Below are 18,746 nucleotides of genomic sequence, written 5' to 3' on the forward strand. Positions count from 1 at the left end.
TTGACATTTGCAACAACAACATTGCAACAACAAGAGAGAAAAACATGCCGCGACTGACAGCCGCATTTTATGTCCTCGAATGCACATAAAACATCGGCTTTAACAGGAGAACACATACTTGGGCACACACAAAACAAGTGTCAGACATGTAAGCACATAACCTCCACTTTTGGCTGGCTGGAGATCTGGAGATAGACAGGTCTGCATTCCTGGGCCAGGGTGCAAGGCTATAGTTAAGCAAATGAGTTTGGAAATGGCTCAAAAACACTACTTAGGATTGCAGGAATGACAAGTATGTTTAATCAGCCCCCCCCCCCCCCCCAGATCTTATCAATAAACAGCTATATGATAAGAATTATTGGTGGACACATTGGCCCGGTTCTGCTGGTAAACAATTCGGAGCCATTGAGGTGGTGGATTTTCAATGTATTATTCTTGAGGAAAAACTTGCTTAAGCTACTTAGCTTTGAACCTGGTCAGCTTTAGGCTTGTGGTTACTGCTTCCTAACTGCATGTAATCAGCATTCTACTTCAACCAACTCTACAATTATGGTAAATGTATCTGGGACTACCTGTTCTGTGATCACCTTGGCTTGGTTCACCTGGGACCAATAAAGTTTAGACTTTTTATTATTGATCCTCCACCATGTTGCCATATGTCTATAGTGGTTGACAAGCACTTGGCAGGCACAGGTAGATGCTACAACCAATGTCTGGGAACAAAGGATCCATTATGTTGGAGGATGAACGTTTATAGCCATGTATCCGAATGCTCCCTATAAATATTCACATTCATTTCAATGATAGAGCATTGGGGTTATTGTTGATCATTCTTTAGTAGACTGAACCACCTGATGCCAGGCCGATAAAGTACCAGCAGGAACAACTCCTTAAAGAAAACATTTGGCCCATAGCTTGACCGCACATTTAATGTCCACACCCCAATCAAATCCAAGCAAATAAAGCAAGCTTGGTTGTGTTCAAAGTTAATCACCAGTATGTTTTTGAATCAATAGAGAGGAATTAAAGACAAATTAGATTGGAAACAGTACTGTGGTAGAAATCAATTAGGATCAACAGAGAACAGATGTAAAAATGGCATTTTCCATATCTTGTTGGTTGTTTAGGCACTAGAAATGGTGATCGACACCTTTGGTGGCAGATTACCATTAAAATCCAAATGTTTCAGCCAAGGGCTGAAAATTGATAAGGGTATTGCCCTCCAAATAATTTAGATAGGAAGTTTGTGTATACAACATAAAGATAAAAAGTAAATATACAACCAGTGTTTCCATTCTCTACTCAGAACTGGAAAAGGATGGCCCTGACCTGGCTTCAATTTTATAAACATGGATAATTCTCCTGGCGTGGAAGATTATTATTAGATCCTGCAATCATTATTTAAAGTTTTGGATTTTAGACAGTAGGGAATAATATATTATTATATTTATTTAGGTTCAATTTTTTTTTTTTTTTGTCTAGCTGTGTCAACTCGGGACAATTTCTCCAAAACAAAGGGAGAAGATTATCCCCCTACCGTCTATTCCTCATAAATTACATCTTAAAAATATTGGATATTTCTTTACCTACTAACTATCCTAATTTATGTGAGACTTGAACCAAATCCAGGATTTTGGAAGGCCCACTCCATGACCTGGAACTGCAATGCTTGTTCCAGGATCCAGTGCTAGTATGTGACAGGTGCAAGTAAAGGAGAATGGGAAAGCTTATCCCAGTTCTTACATCTGGTCATCAATGACATGTGGATTCAGAAGTGTTGGAAATAGTAAGCAATGGACTGCCTGGAGGTCTGTCACTGGGGGGGTCTGTCACTGAAGGTTTGTCTCTGCGGTCTGCACTGGGGATTTGTAACTGGGGGTCTGTTACTGAGGTCTGCCTTAGAGGGTTTGTCACTAAGGGGGTCTGTCACTGAGGTCTGAACTTGAGGTTTGCTGCTGAGGGGTCTGTCATTGAAGTCTGCACTGGAGGTTTGCTGCTGAGGGGTCTGTCACTGTGGTCTGCACTTGGGATTTGTTACTAAGCTCTGTCACTCTTTGCAGTGGATTTGTAGAATGGACTTTTCCCCTATGAACCCCACCCAAAATTCTGTTTTGTTTACCAATGCCCACTTGTGCACTCATGTAATATATGGCTCCCTATGACACAGGCTGCACTAGCTGAATGTAGTAGCATTTATCCACAGAGATTCAGGCAATGCTTCACTCGTGAGGAAGTAATTGCTACTGTATGTTCTTCAATGTTCAGCGATTCCTCCCATCTGTGTTACAATCGATTATAGTAATTAGCAGCACCAGCAGACTCCAGTCCTTAATATTGTTCTACTCATAGGTTTAAAATAATAAATCACATAAAATCACCCACAATTTTTTACACAACAGAGCCACTCTCCATTCAGGAACTGTCCATCCCTGAAATGACTATATAAATCACCACTACTGTTAGTAAATCTCCAGTTCTCATCCTTGTAGCCTATCTACTTTCAGACGTCAGACTATTATATAATACTGTGACACATGAACCCGTTCCATGTTTATCTAAATTTCATAACGCAGCCTGAGAGAAGGTAAATGCCATTGGCAGCCATCGTATTTCAGCCACAAAATGATAATCTGAGTGTAACAACAAATTTAGCATACCAGGGATTGCATGGGTGGATGGTCCGTCTTCAGGAAGGGTGGGATGGGAAGCAACCCCTACCTTTAGAAATCGAGTTTTAGGAAATTTACTTACATAAACCACCCCAATAAATATGAATGGTATAACAATTAAGAACTTGTTCTTAACACAACATAAAATACATCAATAATACGACATCTAAGTTTTGAACACAATTGTGAACTATAATCTAAGTAAATGTGTCTGTTTAGAGGTTCATAAATTTAATAGATGCATAGGGAAAAATAAAAAAATTACATATTGGGCTTTCAAAACAATATTACAGGAACATTCCTAGGGTCCAAAAGTAAAAGAGTCCAGAATACTGATGTTTTAAGTCTTAATTATGATATGAGGACACCTGGAGTCAAATGCTATTCCATACTGGCATAAAGAAGAATGACACATTGACATTGGTCCTCTAGAATAATAAGTTACTGAACTTGGAGTATAAAGTATGAGACAATGACATATTGAAATTTTGGAGAACATTGACTCACAAACACTTGAGGTCCAGAACTATGACACACGGACACTTGAGGCCCAGAGCTATGACACACCAACATTTAAGGTCCACAGCTATGACACACTGACACTTGAAGACCACAACCATAACATATTGACTATGGCACTGTGATACTTGGGGTGTACAATATGTCACATTGACACTTGGGGCCCACAATATATCACACTGACTCGGGTCCACATCTAATGCCCATTGGCACTTGGGTTTCACATCTATGATACACATTTGGGGTTCTACTTCTATCACACACCTATTCTTAGGGATCCACAGCAATGACTTAACACTTGAGGTCCCTAATTGTGATACCCGGTTATCGCAACCCGCTGACTTTTTGGATTCCAAGATAAGAATGCACTCAGAATTGGGATTTCAGAAACAGAAGCTCAGGTGAACATCAGGGCTTCCAGGGAGCAGCGAGGAATGTCACAAATTCTTATAGGATCCCAAAACATTGTCAAAGTTATTCTGGGAAGATCAGTGGTATATACCATCAGCTGAATACTAACCAGCTCTAACAGACATGTGGACCCTTTTCTCCAGCTGCTGAACCACAAACACTAGCACAGCTTTTTAAGAGAACATATCACAAAATGAAATTGAAAAAGAGCTAACAACGGCACGAATATATCAGAAACACATTGATAACTTTACATAAGTGAGCCATCTGTGACAGCATATTTTGGGAATCCACCACCCAAAAATCGATTACTTTCCCAAAACATATCCTATGTAAGAATAAATTACTAACACTGTCACCTGCTGAGCAGAATAAAACAAAAAACCAACATGGGCAAAGCTTGTATAATTGTTCATAAACAATTTGTAATTCTGCAATTAAAATTCTCTTTGCAGTTAATAATTAATCCATTGTGTTGGTTAGTTTGTAGCTCTTCAGAGAGAGGTAGGGCGGGCTGGAATTTGTAGTTCCCCAAAAGCTGCAGATCTGTCTTAACATTGGGCGACCTGTTGCTATCCAGCTGTTGTCGAACTACAAGTTCCAACTATTACCACCAAAGGTTGGCACTGTCACCTGGACTCTTCAAATGCGAATGCCACAAATTACAGGTGCCAACAACCACAAAAGCCACACACTTGTCCTTTGCAGCTCACCTTACACCTCAGCAATGAGATCCTTGGGCATCAGCTCCCACCAGGTGCCACCGTCCCCTTGGCAAATCCAAGACTTATCTGGGCAGGCAAAAGAAAAAACAAAACAAACACCCAATCTAAACTCTCCCCCTCCTTCCTTTTCCCATCTCACCTTGGCGGAGGGGTGAAGAGGGCACTGTGCAAGTGCCAACAGGCAGACGACCAAAAAAAAACTCAAAGTGTCCAAAGTTTCCAAAAAGTTTACAAAGTTCCAAAATTGTATCAGCAGTGCCTGCAAGCCAGTGAGAGCTGTATTCCTGTGTATGAGCCGCGTGGGGCTGACTATGGAAAAGCTTGCAAGCTTGAAACACACTGGAAGAAGAAGAGGAGGGGGAATCTTATTACTCCTTATCCATTCGCTTCTAATTTTTTTTTTCCTCTTAAGCACTGCGCACTCCAAGCAAAACACATACACACCCAACAACAACTCCTGGCTGTTTGACTGATTTGTGCAGCCTTAAAGGGCATGGAATCCAAGAGTAGGGAAAAAACATTACAACACTCATGCTGAAGAGAGCAGCAGGATAGCCGGAATGGAAGGGGGTGTAGAGTCCTGGATCTGGCCAGGTGGGAGGGAGCACAGCTGGGAGAGGTGGAGGGAGAGGAGGGTTCTCCACTTCTGCACATGTTTGAAAATTAAACTGTACATGCAGATGGTTTCCTGTGCTTTAACCCCTAAAATGCCTGCAAACTTCCAGCATGTAGCCAACAGATGTTAACACCAGCATTTTTACATATCTTACATAGTGCAAAGCCAACATTTAAAGAAAAAATATATTTCAAGATGCTTCTCAAAAACCCCAAGCTAAATAAATAGGCAAACCTATTTATTACCTTGTAAAGTAGCTGTTTTAACACCATTGGGATTTATGTACCCTGTACAGAGAACAGGGATGTGGGAGGGACCCAGCAGACCTGCCTACTACAGGCTGCCTGCAGAAAACTACAGCAGGGGGCGGATACAAGACCAGGCACCATGCACATAGAGAGAGCAGCAGTGACTGGTCTTTATTACAGGAAGCTCCATTTCAATGGAAAAGTTATATATTGTGCACTGCAAACAAGGCACTCAAATATTTAAGTGAGAGTACACATGCTTTAGACAAGATTTATTTACTATGGAGTTTGGCTTTAATTAGTAGCTTACGAGTTTGCAGGTTTGCACGGCTTACCTCAGGACACTCCAGATTTCTCACACACTCCAAAAACATGCAGTTAGGTTAATTGGCTTTCCCCCTTTGCAAAACTAGATTGCTCATATGTGAGTTGTATGTTTATCATGTCTTAGGAGGGTCACTATCACTTTTTTTCATATTTTTGGTTGTAATATTCTGGGCATTTTTTTATGCAGGATGCAGACTTATTAGCGGTCTGCCTAAAATAAAATAAATTGTATTAATATTAATAAATTGGGAGATTTCCTCCACTGAATCACTTCTTGAAGAGTTTGTAACACTGTATAGAATTTAATTTAAATATTTGAACACTATTCTATGATATTTTTGCACTAAATGTCTATTTAAATGTGAGTTTTTCTATATTGGATTTGCATAAAAACAACAAAAAAAGAAAAATAGCTATGGTAGGGACATTAGATTGTGAGGCCCTTTGAGCTAGTGATATGACTATAGACTTTGTAATATGTCGGCGCTATATAAATATTGTGTAATATTAATAATAAGGAAAAAGAGGATAACAGTGCAGGTAAGTAAATGTCACATGTATCATTTTCTGTGCAGCCATGGATCATGTTACATACATTCTTTTGGATACCATTTGAAGTAATCTTACATGGTAGTAGTTACAGTTTTCATTGCTCAGAGCTTGGCAGTCTCACTCCCAGTGTTCCACACTCCTCAGAACGGGGAGGACATAAGGTATTTCACCTGGAGTGAGATGGTCGGCAGCCAGGAATTTTGAGTTTCTCTGCCCCCAAAGGCTGGAATGTTTTTTCCACTTATCCGTGCCAATTATTCTGACTTTGACATTTACCAAGCCAGGTAAAGTTGGTGTAAAAGGCATGACTACGCATGACTTGCAGGATGGCTCCTGGTCTCGCCATGCTTATTTATATGGATTGTAAAGTATGATGAGTGGGACTGAAGGACAGGAAAACACAATCATTGTGCAGCATTATCCACCATGTTATGATGGAGAAGATTAGATAGTATTTGGATCTCTGTGATGGAATGGACACTTTCTGCACAAAATAGTGCTGGGTGCATAAAGTCCCTTATTTAATGTGCAGGTCTCCGCAGGGGACCGTCATTCCCAGAAGTGTCGGAATTCCAGTGTAAGTGGGATTTTGTCTCAGGTATGGACTTTGCTGCAATGTCCCCTGAGACCACCAAACTCCTTGTACATGCTCTCATCATCTCCCGTCTGGACTACTGTAACATTCTTCTCGCTGGTATTCCACTAACCCGACTCTCTCCTCTACAATCTATCATGAATGCTGCAGCCAGACTCATCCATCCTTCCCTCCGCTCCTCTTCCACTGTATCTCTTTGTAGTTCTCTCCATTGGCTTCCATTTCACCTTAGAATCAAATTTAAGCTCCTGTGCTTTGCCTTCAAATCCCTACACAGTTATTGTCCCACTTACATTTCTGACCTGGTTAAAAAATACTCCCCCTGCAGCTCTCTCCACTCCTCCAATGACCTACTAATGACTTCCTCACTCATAACCTCATCACACGCACGGATACAAGACTTCTCTAGAGCTGCTCCAACTCTCTGGAATGGTCTTCCTCGTCCTATTCGGCTTGCTCCTACTTTCTGCTCATTTAAAAGAGCGCTCAAAACCCATTTTTTCAAACTTGCCTACCCGTCTTCTTCTGTCAATTGAAACTACCACTACACACCACCACTACATATTTCCCATCCTATAGTGTGTGAAGTTCCCTCACCTACTAGATTGTAAGCTCTTCGGGGCAGGGTCCTCTCCTCCTGTATCACTGTCTGTATTAGTCTGTCATTTGCATTCCCTATTTATTGTACAGCGCTGCGTAATATGTTGGCGCTATATAAATCCTGTTTATTAATAATAATAATAATAATAATAATAATAATGGCTTTATTATGTGACAGGTTCTCTTTAAGTTGATTCTGTTTTCCTTTACTCATAATGTGCATCAGACCTGAACGGTGAGCTGTCCTGAGGAGGTGTAGTAAACATAAGCCACTATGCACACACAATGTCACACAACTCCTGAGTCACACATTCCCCCTACAAAGACACCCAGCTACCCCCCCGCAGAGCACCTGTGTTCCTGCAGACACATTCCGGCCTGCAGGAGAGGAATCACAGTAATCTCACTGGTATTCCACCCCCCCAGGTAACATTCCTACCTTTCCCAATAACAGAGCCTGGGTTAGGCTGCCTCTCTCCCACCTATCACAGAAGGAGACATTTGTTGGTACAGCTATGACCCAGGGCAGCCAATGGCTCTCCTGTCTAATCCAGAGTTATAGGCAAACTGATCAAACTGACTTGTTATCTGCAGCAGCTTTGGAGCTGTAAATAAAATGTACGCAACTGATTTATTATATAAGTGTCATTACAAGGATATAGATTAAAAAAGTGCACCTGTCACCCATCCTACATTTGTAAAGGTTCTACTTATGAGCTGCCTACCTACACCTACCTTTGATTACCAGTAATAGCTCCAGCGTTAGCTTCTTTAAATGGTTGGGTACACACGTGCAATAATTGTCATTAGAAAGGATCTTTCATGATCCTTTCCAACGACAAAAGACTGCACGATGCATGAATGAGCGCTGTACTTACAGCACTATTCTGCTCTTTGGAGAGGGGGAGAATGACGGAGCAGCACCCCGCTGTGCTCTGTCCCTCTAAAGCTACGTACACACGGCAGATTTTTATCGCCCGATAATCGGCATCGGCCAATTATCAGGCGAAAATCTGCCGTGTGTACAGTCGGTGTTGTCCATCGTCAACACCGACCGACCTGCCGGATCCACGGACGATGGACGACACCCGATCCTAATGAAAGGGAAGGGGAGAGCGCACAGCAGGGTGCCGCTCCGTCGCTCTCCCCCTCCCCTCTCCATAGAGCAAGAACGGTGCTGTATGTACAGCACTGTTCATGCATCTTGCAGCCCCTTGTCGTTGGAAAGGATCGTGAAAGATCCTTTCCAACGACAAAAGTTGCAAGTGTGTACGCAGCTTTACTTTCATTATGATCGTTCCTCGTTTGTCGTCCATGGATCCGCCAGAGGGGTCGTCGGAATGACAGATAACGAGCGCTGTACACACACTAGATCCGATAATCGCCTCAGGGCTGATATCGGACGAGATTCATCTGACGTGTATACCTAGTCTTAGGGGTTTTCCTTCTCCTCCTGCACTATAGGAGCAAATGCATGTAGACGGGACTTATCCCAAAAGTCAAGAAAGTCAAACCTCTGGAAAATAGAAAAAAAAAGATCTTTTTTTTTTGGAAATAGAGGACTCCAAAGCAGTGTTGTCCCTCCTCTTGTACTACAACACACCCCCTTGATGTTAATGAGGGGGAGGGGTCCTTAATTATGGGACCCCTAAGGGATTTGGCACCAATTCCTTTAAGCTGTTGCTGTTCTGGGGGTGCTGAAATTTTTAATAATTCTTTCTGAGAAAAAAAAGGGAAGAATCTTGTCACCGCCTATTGTAAATGTAATCAGTGCTTTGTACATATCCGGTTATTACTTAATGGACTGTAAAGCGGACCGTTATCATAGGTTTCCTATCGCTGGTAAACAGACCACAGATAACACAAAGAGCGCCCTAAGATTTTACTGTTCATTCATGAAAAATTAATGGTAGAATGAAAATTTTTGGCTTGATGGTTGGTGCTGTCAGGTAGTCAGGGTGAGTTTTTTAACATTAGTGATAGAGGCTGCAGTCTGTATTAAGCTAGGCATAGCAAATATAGACACAGAAGCCAATCTGCAGTTATAAAATAATTTTAGTGCTGGAGTTTTTTTGGTATTTTTATCAGTGAGATTGCAAAATGCAAATTTCATCTTTATCACCATATTTGATGGGTCAGGGCTGAAGTCTTTATGCTTAAAGCAGAACTCTAGCCAAAAATAACAAGATAAACAGTCCAATAAAAGATAAAAAAGGTCTTTTTCCTAAAATATTTTCCCAAAACTCTTTGCTGCAGTAGTTATTTTCCCCCATAAATTGTTCTCATTCTGATGACCGATAATTTACCCCTTTCCTCTGAGCCCAGGAGATCCTACAGACAGTTAAAAGAAAAGCAGCAGTGTGCGGAATTCACCTCTCTATCACTTTGCGCCCTCCACCCACTTCTGTTGGCATGTTCTATGCAACCATGTGAGATGATTGGTTCCTTGTGCTGCTTCTTCTCAATACCTCTAAAGTCAAATTCAGGTATTTATAAGAAAAATAAATTCATTGATAAATTATTAGAGCTACAATTTATCTGTCTGGGGTTCAACTTTACAAGAAAGGGAAAAAATAGCTACAGTAGTGTGCATGGTTTTCAAGGCTTCAAACAGTAAGTGACCCAGCAACTATGTATCAATATAACAATTATTATATAGCATGGACATATTACCCAGCTGTGTACAGAGTCCATAGTCATATCACTAGCTGTCCCTCAAACCAAATAATCTAACTGCATGTTTTTGGAATGTGGGAGAAAACAGGAGTATCTGGAGGTAACCCACACAAACACGGGAAGAGCTTACAAACTCCATGCAGATGGTGTCCTAGCCAAAATTGGAACCTGGGACCTAGCGCTGCAAAGGCCAGAGTGCTAACCGCTGAGCCACTGTGCTGCTAGTATGAAGATGTAACAATATTACACTGGCCCCCTATTTAATAGCTAGCTAATCCAGTAATCTGATCAAGGTTTCATTCTTCTTTAAATGCTGGGTTATACTCTATAGACTTTGCTCAGAATTTACTATGCGATGACCACACTCAGAGGAGCTTCTCTAAACAATGCTGAGTGATCCATTAGAAGGAGATTGAAAGAGACCTAATCAATCAAAGATTTTTCATAGATCCCATCAGATGCATTTGCTATTAAAATTCAAATCTTGCAGCTGAGATGAAGGTATATAAAGTCTAAGTACCTCCATATAAATATTATATCAACAGTAAGAACTTTGTAATGCTTCAAGCTGAACTCCAGCCCACCCTTCATTAAATCTGCCCTCCCTTCAATAACTCTGCCCTCCAGTCTCCTCTCAGTTTTGTACAATTGTAGCACCTCCTCTCCTGGACCGAAATTGTTTCCTTTGATATCACTGCACACTGCACACATTAAAAACTGCAGATTGAACCCACTTTATCTTGGATGGAGGATGCCCAGCATTATCCAGCCCCTGCCTCACTATCCTGACTGACTCGAACCCAACTTTTTCATTTATTGGATTTCAGTTCTTTTATAGGGACTCAGCATCAAATGTGGGCTATATCACAGCTTCTAGATCTCAAGAAGCTATATTCAACGCCTTGTTGGCATTGTGTAGAGAAGCACAGAGACCTACTGATGACATCACTGGGTCTAAAATCGTACATTATTATCATGATTATTAAACAGGGTTTATATAGCGCCAACATATTACGAAGCGCTGTACATTAAATAGGCATTTCAAATGGCAGACAGATACAGACAATGACACAGGAGGAGGAGAAGACCCTGCTCTGAGAAACACAGCTGTCGGTACAGGTCTGGATTGCATTCACCAATATATGACACAAATTAGTCCTTGCTGCAGTTTGTTACCTTGCTGCACAGTTGCCATATTGCAGGCTGATCAGTACTGCAGTGCATGCTCACTAATGTTCTTACAATGTCACTGAGGCCTGAGGTTTTAGACTGTAAGCTCCTTTGCAGAGGGTTAATGAAAAAGTCTGGGTTCTGTAAAGCACCGTGGGATTAGACAATTTTGAAACTGAAGGAAAATTCTGGGAAAAACAGGATTAAAGCATTTTTTCATTTTTCTCATGCAGTAGGAAGCTTAGTTCGCCATGTCACTGCACTCATCATGTCAGTAAAGTACTGACACTCATTCACTCAACTCATAACAATCAATTCACTGTTTTCCCACCTTCAGGTCATTCTAGATGAACTGCCAACGGGGCAAACACTTCCTCAGAGGTCTCTTTTATGGCGGGATAATGAAGGAGTATCTTCTGCACTCCTATTATCTCCCCCGGCGGTTAGTCCGCTCTGCGAGTCAAGTGTTAGGCAAAGTTTCCATACACAGACTCCTGGGAACTCATACACTTGCAGGGCCCTGGCCAGATCTGAGCGTTATGTGGTCGCAGTGTAATGTTAGGAAAAGTCGGTTCACCCACAGCGGCGGCGCTAATTGTAGGCTGTGATACAGCTGGTCACTGTGCATGTTTATATAGCTGTATAAACAGGCCTGGCAGGGATCATCCCATTTACTGTTACCAAGAACTTTAGCCAAATAGTCTATCGGGGTAAAAGGTTGGTTTGTTAATAGGGCTAATAAAAGGCCAATGGGTACTGTTTGGTTTGGCCTGCAACTACTGAAAAATGGTCAGCTGATGACAAGATTGGGGGAAATAATAAATGACAGCATGGAGAGAAGAGTGCAAACTAGAGAAACATCTCAAGCAGCTTTTCTGTAAAGAAAGAAGGACAGCACACTGGCAACACATTTGTCAGCATAAGGCTGCAGGAGCACCAGGATCAGGGCTGGTTTTAGGTAGAGAAAAAATGGCCAACTGCCCAGGGCCCCCAGCTTCTCCAGGGCCCTAAATCACAGGGTGCAGGAATGATGTACATTTTGGGCCCATATTTTTCCAGGGTTTCATTTTGTCCTAAACTATCCCCAACCCATGACTGTCTGATGTCTTCAAGTGGAACTGTTCCACTGCACAGAAAGCCGTTTCTCAGGTCAATTCCTTTAAAGCAAATCTAAAGTTCCACTTTTAAGAATCCACAATCAGGCCTGTCAATATTGCAGAAAGAGACAGGCGATGTCCCTTCTGCAACAACCCTCCCTACCTACTTTATTGCTCCAGGTTTCTGGCAGAAATGAGGTCTGTGTATGCTCAGTTTTGGTTACCAGGATACCCAGCAATCACAGCTTCCTCTGTTGCATCCCAACCTGGCCAATCAGGATGGTTGAAGATGATCTAAGGGAAGAGAAGATGGCAGCACCCTTGAAAGGAATGGGGAAAGGTGTGTAACATTGGTTTAATCCAGGAAGAAGTTAGTGACTCTGGATGATGCCCTAACACAAATTACACCATTATTTTGGAAAAAAGTAATTGTCAGGGAGAGTATTGTGATCTCCTTAAGAGCTGTTACATATCTTTAAGTGCTACACTTACATTACTTGTACGCTGCACTTAAATATATCTGATGATAGGCCCACTTTGAGTGAGAAAAGAGAACCTGTCAGGAAAGACAAATGGAAGCCCCCACCTTTTTAGGTGCATACTCCAGAGCTTTCATTGTTATTTTTGTTCAATTATTAGCAATTCATATGATGAATCCAGACAAATCATGTGCTTATTCCAGGTCAGTGATTTACCAAATAGCAAAGAAAGGATAAGGATAACAGACTATTCAAAACAGGTCAGCAGTGGCAGATTCCATATTTCTATACTGACGGGTTCCTTTTAAAATGTTGCAAGGTATGCAGAAGGGATCTCGCTTGGGGCAGAAATGCTGATAGAACATCTACAGATATAAGATTTGCAGCCTTGGCCTGCTGAGACATTCCAGCACAGAAAATGCCTCCTGTTTGGAATGCGATGTGTCTTGTGTTACTTTCCTGGTGACAGGGACCTCTTAAATAGGCTCTGAACTCGAAGTATCACAATGGGAAAATCAGCGCACAAGCATTGTGTTCACACCCTGAGGTGACTAGCAGATGAGCCAAATGAAACGAAACACGCAGTGCTTGCTAAAAAAAACAGCTGTTGTCACCCCCCAGGTGAAACATTCAGAGCCTTCGACCTTCAGACCCACAGCAGATGGATTAAATGAGTCAGTAGCAACTGCGTTATAAGAATCTACATTCATGTATTGGCCATTGACATTGTCATTGGAACCTTGGTATTGGTAACTTTCAGTACCCATCTCATTGCACTGAGGGTGACATGCTACCCAGGGGCATACATGGGGGTGCAAAGTATGCCACTGCTTCAGGACCCTGGACCTTTCTTAGCCAACATGGTCAGTTCATCAGGGAAACTTCAAATCAGATCTGCACAAATGCCTATTGTTGCCAAGCCTACCACCAGTGCTACCTTATGGTAAACTTAACTCTAAAGCTGACCAGGCAACATTTGGGAAACATTTGGCTGAACAGGTTCTCTTTAGCCACTCACCTTAAACTGCGAGTGAACTTGGTTGAACAAAGCCACTATTCCAGTTTTAATCCCGCTCAACTATCCTCATTCAGCAATGTAAATCCCTGCACACTACTGTGCCAGGATCCCATGCCAGCTTATGCCCGGGTCCCTCCCTGCCTGTTTACCCCGCCATTCTATAAATCATTACCACTGCTGAACTTTACAACCAGCCTATGGCAAGATGCAACTTGCTGGTTCCTGAAGACATATATTAGCGTAATACAATATGGATGAGCCCACTGGCATGACCTCTGTACTTAGGACATTTGTCTTCATCTTACATGACCAAGAGATTATTAACACAATTAGTTTATACCCAAGAACAGAGAGAGAAAAGAGAGTTCTAAGTATGTTCACAGCAGAACAATGTATTTCAGAAGAGGATAGTGCTGTTCTGGATGACTGGTCCACCCCTGTCAACAGGTAAATAAATTCGGAACCACCTAATACAGAAGCAATCTAAAAAAGGAAGGAAGGAAAATAAAAAAAAAGAAGGAAGAAGAGCCCCCTAATAAAGCACAGTATTTCAGAAGAGGTGCTGATTTTGTAAGAGGTGACCAGACTTTTCCTGATAGGGTAAGTGAATTCAGGAGTGTTTATTGCAGAAGCTAAGTATAGGTTAAAGCATGAAAGAATGAAAGATAGGAGGAAACCTCTGCCAGTTTCAAGGAGTTGTAGGTTAAAGACTTTTACATATATCAGTATGTCCAGCCATATGACTGCTGAACCTTTATACACCTATTTTGACTTATAATAATAATAATAATAATTATTATTATTATTAATAATAATAAATAGTATTTATAGAGCACCCACATATTACGCAGCACTGTACATTAAATAGAGGGTGCAAATGACAGATAGATACAGCCAGTGACACAGAAGGAGAAGAGGACCCTGCCCTGCAGAACTTACAATCTAAATAGAACTATAATCAACCTACAGACATCTAGTGTAAGAAAGGGGGCTTTAAACAAGCCCTTGAGGACAACTTTGCAAGGCCCCCATTAGAAATTTGTGGGCCACATACTAGGTAAACTTACATTCCAACACTGTAAAAGTCAAGATCTTTTGATCAGGGCCCAGTACAGAAGTACCCCCCACTTGTTCGGCCCTGAAACTTTGGAACAATATGCATTTATTAGTATTTACAGTGCTATTATTATTATTAGTACTACATGATAATTCATAGAGATTGATCTGTTCCCCATGTGTAGTAAATGATCTCTAATCACGAACGATGAATCACTTGTGTGAACAAAGTCTAAGTGTGACTCCACTCCATTTCAAGCTTCCTTATTGGTCAATGAGGCCATCTATCATAAAGATCTCTCCATCACAGAATTCAATTCAAGGATCCTACACACAGTTTTTACTGAAGAAAAGCCTCCACCTCCACTTTCACCATATGCTTAGTTTGAACTACATTAATTTGTAACAGATTATCAATATGCAGAAAAATGAAATGAATACATTTATCATTGCAGCACACTACCCCAAAATACCTCCCTACAGAGCTACATTTTTGTGAAAAGAGATATAATTTTCCTTTAATCAGCAGGATACATATTAATATTACAGAATCCTGGGAATGCATCCCCACAAACAGAACCATCCCCTCCCTAAGTAGATTAGACACCCCGAACATCTCTGTCTTATGTCTGGTCCCCAGCCAGGTCTTGTGAGATGGATTTACATAGCGGTTCAGATCCAAGAATGCAGATTAGGTGAATCTTTACAGGAAAAAAAGCAGCAGACATGAAATGCAGTTATCTAGGAGACAGGAAGGAATGCCATCTATGCTATCTAAAATTTATTATAAATTTTTATTACAAAACTTTAGTGATACAGAAACTGGTTAGGTTCATGCAGGTAATCCGAGCTGGACAACTTACAGTAGCTGACCGCTGATTCCTGGTAGCCTTGCATTATGGAAAAATTTAGCAGAAGCAGCCATGATTGTGTATTTCAAGGATTGCTATTACACTTCACATTACTTACTCCATATTTATAATAACTGGTCATTATGGAAACATGTAGGAGTGAAATTATACTTTAATTGCACATGTCGCCATTACAAAATCACAATATAATTATTTCACAGAAATGAAAAAGCCCTTCTGTCTGGCCTCCATTTTCTGACGAGGCTTCCAGCAATGTGTGTGTGTTCCAATAATAAAGCCAGACGTGTAATGTCCAAGGTCCTCATTCTTTACCGATCTTCCCCATCAGTTGGAGGTCATCAGTGATGCAGAAACTAGCATTGGCATGATGTGGATGCCTTTTTCTGCATTCATACACTGTGAGTGGCAGGCGGTCTAGTGAAGCTCCCTCAGGGGTGGGCCTATGATGTCTGACACCCACCATATGAAGAGGGAGTTCTGAACAGAAAAGTTCCAGATTAAAGGTGAGTATTATTGATACTGCAACTGCTTTTTTGTTGTTTAATGCTGCTAGAGGTCCAATTTATTAAAACAAAAATTTGAATGGAGTTGGTCATTAACGATGACAGTCTATTGTTTTAAAGCAGACTAATCATAGATAGACCATGGAAGCTACCATTGCTAAATGTATTTTATAGAATGCCAGTTGCCTGGATGTAAAGCTGATTTCTTGGTTTCAGTCAAACAAGGATTCAGCTAATGGTCCTACAAGTTGTGCCACAAGTATCACCTGAGTCAGCGATTGAGAGGCTATGAATGGCTGAAGATCAGTACACCAACCAGGCAACAAGAACATAAATGGCAGCTTGCATTATCTTACAATATTAGGTCCACTTTAGGATGTCTGGTAGGCTTGCAGTGAGATCAGGAGTTATACTTTTTTTCTACCTTAGGCCAAGAGAAATACAATTCATGCAACAGATATCCAAGGGAACATGTTCTTACTACTACATCTTCAGGTCCCTACATCCCCCCCATTCCTGAGAAAATAGGGTTTAAAGAAGCTAAACATCCAGCTATGTGTAAGCCAGGAACCGAACAAATGCCATTCCTCATTTATCATGGCCCCTAGGCCAAGGCCTGAGGGGCCTTTTGAGAAATCTGTCCCTTGCTGCACTACAAAGAATTAAGCAGGGCCTGAGTTTATAATACACTATACTTAACTCAAACCTGATTGATTTGCTATCATAATTACTCACAGTATTTATTATGAGCGTTAATTAAAATTAGTGCTCTCTTCTTCTATGCCTCTTTGGCTCCCATGTTTTTTGTACTATTTGCAATAGCAGGTTGGCACCATTGACTTTAAAATATATTAAGGGCAATTAGCCCCTATCTTACTATTTCTATGTGTATTATTTATAATAAATCCATCAGTCCCCAATAAATCATTCTCTGCTTTTGCACATGGGGTTCACACAAAAGGCAATGTGCTTTTACATCACTTTGCCCTTTTTTTGAGCTCCTTAGTTTTGATTTGGAGATGCTTTGAGCTGCTTTTCCTCGAAGAAGCAGAAAAATACTTAATTTATACAAACCCTAAGACTATAGTGATCCCACCTAGGGCTACTTAGGACCTGCTCTATAGCCTACATGGCCAGCAATGCAGAAAGCCCTCTTGTGCTATATACATTGAAAAAATTGGACATTGAAAAAATATACAACTACAACCCAGAATGGTGACCCAGCTCTGTGAGAAAGAACACAGACCTGATGGGATTAACATTTTTGTTCGGCTGTTTTCAGTCTTCAACAAATTCATCCTGACAAGTGTAAGGAGCAATTCGTGGAGCTGCTCAATGATGAACGTTAATCTTCGAGGTATCATAAATTTACTGCTGAAGTAAACACATGTGAGAAATGATTGCTGATATTTCATGTTCATGGACTAATCTAAATGATGCATTTGGATGGACGCTGTATGGGGGCACTCCAATAACTTGCTTACTGTTGGCTCTATGAAATCATCAGCCCAGCTTGGGGTCAAGGACACCCCCAGCCTGCTAATAATTAAAAGTCATGATTGAATACACCCTTAAATGTTTTTTATAACTTGTGCCAACAGCACTTCAACACAGGATCTTCTTACAGGATCCAGTAAAGCATTCACAGCTGCCATTTTTACCTTTAAAAAATGATACAAAGCTAAAATTTGAAATGAGATTGCATCATTAGTAATGCAGTGAAGTTACTCATTATATAGGGGCACTCCGACAACCTGCCTGCTGTAGGCAGTGAGTTTCCCGACCTCCATCACATTAACAGCCCAGCATGGTCATAGACAAACCCCCAACCTGCTGATTGGACACTAAGGCCCATTAACTCCCCAACACGACATGTTATAATTAATTACACCCTAATTTATATATATGTATATAGTTCCTTGCTCTGTCTTTGGATTGCCTTGTTATGATTCCTGAACAGCAGGATGCTAATCAGGCAAAGAAGGAGCACTGCTATCAGCCAATCAGGCTTTACTACATCCCTCAAGGAGTATGGCATTAATTGCAATGGAGATCAGTGAGGTCAGATTATAGCAGTTCCATAATTCTGAAAAGAAAACCAGCTGAACCAAAATTTACAACACAATTTGGGGGGGTTAAGACAGTCTATGCATCACTTTACCTTTAATGGGTAAGCAAATAATAAAATAACGGTATTCATTATTCTTTTACCCTTTTTGCTCCAATATAATCCAATCCTACACAGAGGATAGAGAATTTTTTAAAAGTGTTCCAACGATTCAAGGCAGTGTTTCTCAACCAGGGTTCTGCTAGGGGTTGCTAGGGGTTCCTTAAGCAATGTACAGTTTGTGCCTACTAGAGCAAGTTAACTGACACCAATGAACTTTTTGGTTATCTGTAAGGGTGACATTTTTCCCAATGCCCAGCAATGTAAGAGGCATTCTTCCCAATGACCAGCATCTATCTGTACTGTGACCTGTGGATATAGTGGTTATAGAAGGGGTTCCCTGAAGACCTGAAAGATATTGAGGTACCCTCATGTTAAAAAAGGTAAAAAGAGAAAGGCTGCTTTAGGCATATTTGCTAAAATGTAACAGCCGATTTTTTGTTCCC

At 41.1% G+C, this 18,746-nt stretch overlaps 1 protein-coding gene across 7 annotated transcripts in view; it reads right to left on the minus strand.

The window, feature by feature from the left end:
* TNS1 (tensin 1) overlaps positions 1-18,746 on the minus strand; it is a 271,239-nt gene that overhangs the window by 138,894 nt on the left and 113,599 nt on the right. The window contains exon 1 of one of the 7 annotated variants that reach the window (XM_072417973.1): positions 4,464-4,772. The exons of 5 other annotated variants lie outside the window; for them this stretch is intronic. The gene's annotated coding sequence lies outside the window, so the exon portion shown is untranslated. One more of the 7 variants, XM_072417972.1, reaches the window with a different exon arrangement.

The sequence above is a fragment of the Pyxicephalus adspersus genome, chromosome 7, assembly GCF_032062135.1.
Source record: "Pyxicephalus adspersus chromosome 7, UCB_Pads_2.0, whole genome shotgun sequence".
In the NCBI taxonomy this organism is placed as follows: domain Eukaryota; kingdom Metazoa; phylum Chordata; class Amphibia; order Anura; family Pyxicephalidae; genus Pyxicephalus; species Pyxicephalus adspersus.